Genomic DNA, 8911 nt, shown 5'->3' with positions numbered 1-8911 from the left:
TAAAACACTGACATATATATACTTATCCTACATATAAATCGTTTTCCAGTCCCTTTTTCTTCAAGTTCATACAGTTCATGGATTGTTCAAATATTTAAGTGTTTCGCTTGCTCTGCTTAACAGTAAATGAACACTTAAATTCATTGTCTTCATGCACTTCCTAGCTCTTGAAAATAATAGCAGGTGCGTAAATTCAAACAAAAATTCATAAATATAATCTTGCCGCTTTTTCGCATTTAGTTGCTTTGTGTAGGTCTTGCACTCTAGTGAGTCTTTTTTGTACAAGTTTAAACATAGACACCTGACGAATGGATGATATCACACCAATATTACATATGATATCATTTCCCGCTTATCCCAAGATTTAAAGATCAGCCTATACGGTACTATTATCGTGTACCGTATATAGTGATATAGGTATAATGAATTTTAACGATAACCTCTTCTGCAATTTTCTTTAGTTTTCAGAGCATTATCCGTTTTTACTTCAGTATCAGCCAATTAGTTTTCTAATGTCAGCTAAACTATGTTCAATTAAATTTTACTCGAAAACCTGATACCAGCTTCCTTTTGATGAGAGAGTTAACTGAGATAGCTATAGGGTGTTTATGTGTTTCTGGTTGTCAATAATTCATGAAAAGTAAAGATACTGCAATTGTGTTTGTAAGTTGTTTAATCAATATCTTTGACTACTCAATTCCAGATCTTAGTTTAATCAAATAAGGAACTATAGACCTAGTTTATATTGGAAAACAACATGATTATAGGTGGAGATAAAAATAAAATATTGGACGTCATATATTGAGGATACTTATTTAATTTGTTTCATGCTTATGCCTTGTCAGTGAGGGATAGTTTGAACTCGGACCAAAGTTTAAGGACTACATGTAATGATTTTGTGTTATGTTTAGCCAAATTGACCTTCCATAAAATTACCAGAAATTTAAAATTATGGACATCTCGTTTGCCACGTAATTAATATCTTAATTTACACATTCTTTGAATTATCTGTACTGGTTGTTTATTTGAATATAGTCATGCTAATTCCAATGTTGACACTTTGTCAGATTAATGGATTAAATGTATCAAATCTATTTTACAATTTCGTATTTAAAGATTGAGGGACAATATGAAAACCATCTATCCATCGATCTGTATTTAATAATCCAGAGAAGCAAAAAAAAAAAACTGGGTAGATTACATGATCAGTATGTACTGGTCCTTGCTGACAAAACGGGTAACAACATTGTCTTCGTTTGTAAGCCTCATTCATTGTATTTCAAAAGAAGGTGGATTTAATTCTACAAGTAGAAATCCAACTTATATACAAAAAGTTTCCTTTCTAAGGAAGGAGTTCCTTCTAGTTATATGTCATTTTAATTTGAATATCTTTAATATACCAAAGACCCAAAATGAACTGAACTACCATATCTATATTGGATACCGAAACTTCATAAAAACCATTACAACCAAAGATACAAAGCGAGTACCAGCTAGTAAATGCTCAACCAAGTCTCTTTCTTTAACAATAGTGAAGGAGAAACTTCACGAGTACTTTGCAACATTATATTATATTCAAGAAGTGGTGTAAATTAGATATGGATACTTAAACATTCCAAGGAACTTTCGGACAATTTAAAATCAAGATTTTACCAAAATCAGCAACTTATTAATAAAAAACTTATGACTTTTAAACTTTATACAAAACCAAATCCCCACGATAAATTAAAGTCCAGGCTTTTTGATATCAGTGATAGTTGTTTTTTTTTTAAATTAGAATGGAACTCGAAAATTTGCTTACCTTGTCATTGGTCATTTGCAAAATTATTTCGTTAAAAACATGATTGTACACATACCTAATCTGAAGTTGACATCAAAAATTTGATCTGAATTTAAAATTCTGATTGACAATATCTATGTGGTTTTTGAAAACCCGTTATTAGCAGACCTATTGTATACAAACGAAGCAAAATTTGTCCAAAACCTTATACATTGTACGCGAAATGTAGAAAACACTTGTGGTGGCCTTCAACTCGACATTTAGAAATGTCAACGATGTATTGTCAAAGAACAATAGTAATTTCCATTTTCACACAATGTATGTCAATGTGATATATCCCGGTGAGCTTGAGATAAAAGAAACCACAGAGTCTGACACATCTGTTTCATATTGGGATATTTTACTTGAAAAAGAAGTTAATGGTAACCTAACAACCAAGCTCTATGTGATAAACTTGATGATGACTTTACCGTTTCAATTGTCAATTTCCCTTAGGCTTACTTATGAAGCAATATATCTTCATATTTACATCCACTGAACACTAGTATTTTCTCCTTTATTTCTTAAGAAAACGCACTACGTTAATCACTGCATGAACTACATTAGGCATGTCGCTTGATCAGTGGCTGTTCCATCAATAAAACGTATAAAGACGTTCGCATCATTAACACAATAATTTATTAAACTTTTTAATCCTTCTTTAAATGATTTTTTAAAGAGATATAAATATAAACAATAAAATGTCTTTCTTTGTTTGTTATTACTGGAATTAACGGTCGCAGCTATTGCAGAAAAAATTTACATAACCCGCTTACGCGGGTTATGTATTTTTTCCACAACACCTGCTACCGTTAATTCCAGTCATAACAAACAAAGAAAGCATTTCATTGTTTAAATCACCTACATACGGAGTTTATATATCTCAGTAGATTCGAAATACGGTAAAATAATCCATTTAAACATATTACAGTTGTTTATAATTACCGATTATTAATTTCTGTTCAGTACCAGCGTATTTTTTTTACTTACATCTATGTGAAATCGTCATTTTACCGCTCGCGAACTTCTGGGGTACTTTATCATGCGTTTCCTTCGTCTGATTGACCGCTTCACTACTCATCTTGTCACCTGTGATTCTGCTGCCTGATTTCTCATTATTTAACCATGTTGTACATGTACATTATTTTTATTTTGAATTATTGTAATACGATGCTGACCAGTATTTTAGTCCTTTATTTACTTTATGATGGTGAACTAATGTCTTATTTTATCGATCTATCCAAGGCACTATGTTGTGAAGTCGCACTTCCGTATTTGCGTATATCGCTACGCGCACTACATCTGAAGACGCCTAGATTCGAAACTTGATTTTTATAATAAAACTACGTAGTCCTGGATAATTTCATCTATTAAACTAATTACGTATTTTAGTGTCCATATAATTAAAGTAATCCGGACAAGGTCTTGTATTGTTCATTAAATGTTTATTAAGGGTTTTAATTCTGCGTGTCCGGAGATTGGATACTGTTCGGATTTTCCATAGATCCGTACAGCGTTTGGATTGGTTATTAATTTTCCGGACAAAAAGGACAAAAGCTGATTGGTGATAGAAGGTTTTATATATAGGACCCAACTTCAGCATCTCGACAATCACTCTTGACTCTACATCCCTTGCGGTTGTTAGTTCTTGAACCAAAGCCTCAGAGAAAGTTTAAGGTATTCAAGATGATAGATCTTGTAGTGGATGATGCTAACTTTTACAAAGACTCGAGCGTCCGGACAGGACAGTATTATAAGTAGAGAAATTATTCCAGTCATGTAGACCAGTAATTTGTTTGTTTACAGAACTTTCGAGTTATTAATTAGGACTTATGACCGGAACATTTCTATTAGTTGTTTCCAAGTTCAGAAGTTAATTTGTTATAGTTTATAACAGAATTATATTTTGATAGTTGTCCGGATGTCCAGAGTAGTTCATACAGTTAAGTTCACATAGGTTATTCTTGTCCGGAATGGGTTGTCCGGATTTGGCAGTATTTGTTCGGATTTGTTTAAGCTGAAAATAAATTCATTTTAGGAACATTCATATGTTCGGGATAATTTACGCATAATGTCTTTGTAAGTTAGGCAGTAATAAAGTCGATTGTTGAAGATATTTAGTACAGATTTAGAATAGATAGTTAGGGACTGTCCGGATTAACGCATGTTAATAAAAAATAAATTCATAATTATTGTTAACGCAAGTATTTACGCAAAGTTATTTCACTTCGAGTCCGAGGGCTAAGGTTGTTTGCAGATACTAGAATAAATAAATAAACTGTATAAAGTAGTCAAGACAAGTCCCCCCCCCCCTTTTTTTCAGGTCAATTGATTGTCTGAATGGTCAGCATCTCATTCGTTGTTGTTGTTGTTGTTCTCTGATTGTTGCCATCCTCTATTATATAAATGTTGCCTGTTTTGGAGGGTAACAGTTGAAATTGACACCCCAAGGAAAACCATTGTCAACCGACGCGTCAGCGGAGGTTGACAATGGTTTTCCGAGGGGTGTCAATTTCAACTGTTACCCTCCAAAACAGGCATCATTTATTTTATTATACTGAATGTCTTCTTGATTTATGATGTCAGAAAAAAAATCGTCGATCGTCTTTACGTTCACGTTTAGAAAGCATTCAAACTCGAAAAAGATTTACTGACTACTTTATTGTTTATTTGATACTCTAAGAGTCCTTTATCATCTAAAGTTTCGTTATTTCTGCACTCGCAAGCATGTTTCGTCTATTCGTTTGTTGTTTTCAAGTAACCTACATCGGACGCAAGCTTTTATTGACGTCAAGTTTATTCCGGTTCTTTCAAACGCACAACTGACGTTTTGAGAATTCTACGGTGAACCTTACGCGGATAATTTCCACGCATGTGACATTACCCTTGTGTTACCCGTTGTCACGTGTGTTGCTAAGGCTGAGGGTAATAGAACGGATTGTTAACTGCGTCTAAACCAATCAGATATTAGTATTTAACATGAAAGTATAATAAAAAAAACTTGTTATGCCTGACAATGGAGTTTTTATTTTGTGACAAGGGTCCGCTCGACTTGTTACAATAAGTTCTATGGTCGATACAATGACATTGTCAGCACATACAATTTATCATTGAGTCAAATGCTGACTGACGTTTTTCGTACCAATTGTAAGTCCATTATTTATACAATGATTTGACGACGGATTTTTCTGTTATATCCCGATCATGAGAAGAAGCACACGGCAGCTTGGTGTTAGACATATATATACTCACCGTCAATAGAAACGCAACACCCTAATTTTAGGGCAAAATTAAATACAGGTTATAACTATGTACCAAAAAAGTTAGGACATCTTTTACTTTGCCAAATCAGTTATTTTACGGTTGAATGAAATTCTTTCCATTACCGGAAGTTGCTTTTTAGCCCTCTTAACAGAATTAAAAATTTTCCATTCTTAATAAAATTTTAACAATATTTTGGGTTTCCTAGGTTTTGAAACTGTTAATCATAAGTATTGTACTAAAAGGCCGGGAAAAAATCCTTCTTTCTTTACCGGATGTGATGCCTATATTTCCTCAAAATGATGCCTATATTTCCTCAAAATGACTGATTTTCATTGCTAATGCTGAACGGTGAGTATATATCTCTGTTGAACGTACAGCTAGCTTTAATAGCCGCTAGTTAATAAAAATTTACATTTAATTCCCTCAGATGTTGGAAATACTAGTTTTTGTATTTCGAAGTTGTAACTAAGGAGGCAATCTTAAATTTGGTGCTTATCATCAAATGCTAGCTCTCCCTATGTTACGACCGGGTTAGCTCTCCGTTCAATAGCGTATCATTCTATAGCGGCTAAGAAACAGCTACGCTTATGATCGCGCCCCTGGTGAAGAGCTGCAAATTCTCGGCACTCAGAGCCATTGAGCAGTCGCGGTGAGCGATCTTTTTCATGCCAGCGCCTACTTGAAAAGGGATGTCTGTTTATAAATACGGTCCCATTCCATCAAAGGACTGGGCTCCATGTCCCACAGAGGAATTTGAACCCGCGATGTAAGGATCGATTCCGTACTTTGCGACTCTGGAGCAGACGTTGTGACCACTGCGCCAAGCAGTCGTTTGTATGATTTTTCATAATCTCAGTTAATAGAATGGGAAGTAAGTATATATCTATATTAGTCATTTCTTTTTCAGCAAACTTATTTAATTTCTCTTGAAAAGCCATCGACAGAGAACGGTAATTTGAAAGACTATAATTATACTTGTAATTATATTTGGGTACAGTCAACTAATTCATTTACCATAGGCGACAATGGCAAGTTTTCTTCTCACAGCGATGTCCCTAATTTCGTTCAACTGTGAGTGACAACTCAAATCAAAGCACATCAAGTTGTCTTTCCTTGGTTAAAATCTGGAGGTGGCATGTCAGATTCGTTTTCCGGCAAAATGCGTCTGTCTGCGGGAACCTCTGAAAATGAAAGTGAAAGTAGTTGAACTTCAGACTTCTCACTGGCGTTATAATACACAAAATAATTCGGATGATCTTCTTGATGAATTAAATTTGCGAAGTTATTTTGGTAGGAAAGATACTTCTTATCAACAAGTTTGAGGCTCAGTTTAGTACATCTTCACAATTTTTTATGCAAGTCTGCAAATTACGGAACTTGTAATATTTTCTGCACTACTTTCTCCTACCGATTCTAAAATAATTAGAGGGATGTACCAGTTTATGAATGAAAAAAGGAAAGTTAGATATACATACATGATATAAATTTTTACAGACTGGTTCAAGAAGACTTCTCATAAATTATAATTGTATTCTTTTAGAAGATTACTTTGAAGAAGATAGAAGAATATTCTATGGTTACTATACAAATTCAACACAACATTGAAGCGAAATAACATATAATAATATAACAGGGATCTATGCTTAAAGAAACAATTGACATTCAGACTGCATGGTTTTTTGGATCCCAAGAAAAAGAGCTATGCCCCCGAAAATGTTTCTCTTAAAAAAATACAACATTTAATTTGAGGGCTAACGAAGATTTAGTTGAAAACCTAGCCAAAATTCTCTCATCCCTCTTCAAAAGTAAGGAAGAGGTATATGCAAGTTATCATGTTGTAAATTTTGCATTTACCTCCCCCTAGTTAATTTAAAATTTACAACATGATATTTATATCGGCAAATTAACTGGAAAGGTGAATCCCTGTGATTCAGGACTATGACCATGAGATACAAAACTGACCCCCCCCCCCCCCCCCCCCTAAAAAAATGTCAATTGATATATACACAGTAGATGAAATAGGAAAGTTTCGGGGGAAAATAACGATTTGGAACTCTTTACAATAATCTCTCAAATGGTGAATATGAAGAGCACAAAGAAATCACCAGCTCAAAAGCACATGCCAACGTAACATTCAGTTGGGGTTATCGTTCTTTGTCAACTCGAGATGTTACTCAATTTCTTTATCCCGGTACAAACGCGTTTTGACTTTTTAAAAGCTTAATCTATTAATTGCACTAATTACACTTATGGAAACAACTTAATCAAGCCAGTTAATAATTTAATTGATATTATGTTACTGCTTCAACCAGAAAAAAAAATCAGCTCGCGGATTTATCAATTAAATTGTAAATTCTATTTAGGGTCCCAACAGTATACTTTAATAAAAAAACATGACAAGTATAAATACAATGTAGGATACACTTACCTAAACTTGTTTGTCTTCAGTAAGTACATTGTACTCTTTCAAAAATCCATTATGTAATATTTATTCATTAGATCGTGTAGTCTTGAAATAAACCGTCAATCCAAATAAAGAACTACTTGAAATTTGTAAAAGATTTCAACTAACTGACCTAAAAGTGAGGTAGATCATGCGTGAATGCTGTCCAATAAATAGCTGAATAAAATTAACTTTTACAGTGATCCTTATTAAATCCGAATTTTAATTGAAATGTAGAACATCTCCCGAATCTATTAATATGCAAGGTGAGTTGGGAAAAGTTCAGTCTGATATTATATTTACACTTTTAATTAGGTTAAATGTTTGGATTTTTGTCCCCCGCTTGAAAAGTGGGGGATATTAATTTGGGTTTGTCCGTCCGTCCGTCCGTCCGTCCGTCTGTCCGTCCGTCTTTCTGTCTGTCTGTAACGCTTTCGTTTCCACACGATATCTCGAGAACCCTTTGAGCTTTTGCAATAGAATTTAGCATAGCAACTCCCTATGGACTAAAGAAGACCTCTATTGATTTTGAGGTCAAAAGGTCAAAGGTCAAGGTCATAAATAAGCAAATTCTGTCTGTTAAAACACTTTCGTTTCCACAGGATATCTCTAGAACCATTTGAGCTATCGCAATGAAATTTTACATAACAACTCCCTGCGGCATAAAGAAGACCCCTACTGATTTTGAGGTCAAAAGGTCAAAGTTCAAGGTCGTAAATTTATACATTGTGTCTGTGTGTAACACTATCATTTCCGGGCAATATTTCAAGAAGATTTTGAGCTTATGCAATGTAATTTTATACCAAAACTCCCTAGGACGTCTCTCGCCCCTCTCAAAGTGCCCCGCCCCGTTTGTTTTATTAGTATTTATAGTATTACATGTCGCTATTTTTAGCGCAGGGGCATGAGGAGAGTTATTGCGTATAAAACAGGTTCTCGGCGGACTTTATGTTCTTATTACATCTATTATAACTGTTTAATAAAGGCTAAATAAATCAAACACCATGGATTGTGTAAAATTTTGAGAATACCGAACATGAAAACATGAATATATACATGTATGTGACTTCTGTTCTGCATATACTTATCCCGGTAAAGCGACTCCGTGGTCTAGTGGTTATGTCTCTCGCTTCAAATGTGAGAGGTCCCGGGATCGAATCTCGGTCAATCCTTTTTTTTTTTTTACTAAATGATAGTATTCAGTATGTGAAATGAAAAATTTATGAGGTTATAAAATCATCATTACAGTGTGATAAATATTCCATATAAAAAAATCTTCTATACACATAATAAAGAATAAGCAATCAAATCTTTATATGCATATTGACATACATGTATTTTATTTCCTTCAGTATACATGTATACATTTAATAATTCTACAAATT

The sequence above is a fragment of the Saccostrea cucullata genome, unplaced genomic scaffold, assembly GCF_032062105.1.
Source record: "Saccostrea cucullata isolate Sc308-1 unplaced genomic scaffold, CSIRO_AGI_Scuc_v1 ctg25, whole genome shotgun sequence".
NCBI classification, from domain to species: Eukaryota; Metazoa; Mollusca; class Bivalvia; order Ostreida; family Ostreidae; genus Saccostrea; species Saccostrea cuccullata.
This window is presented reverse-complemented; position numbering follows the sequence as displayed.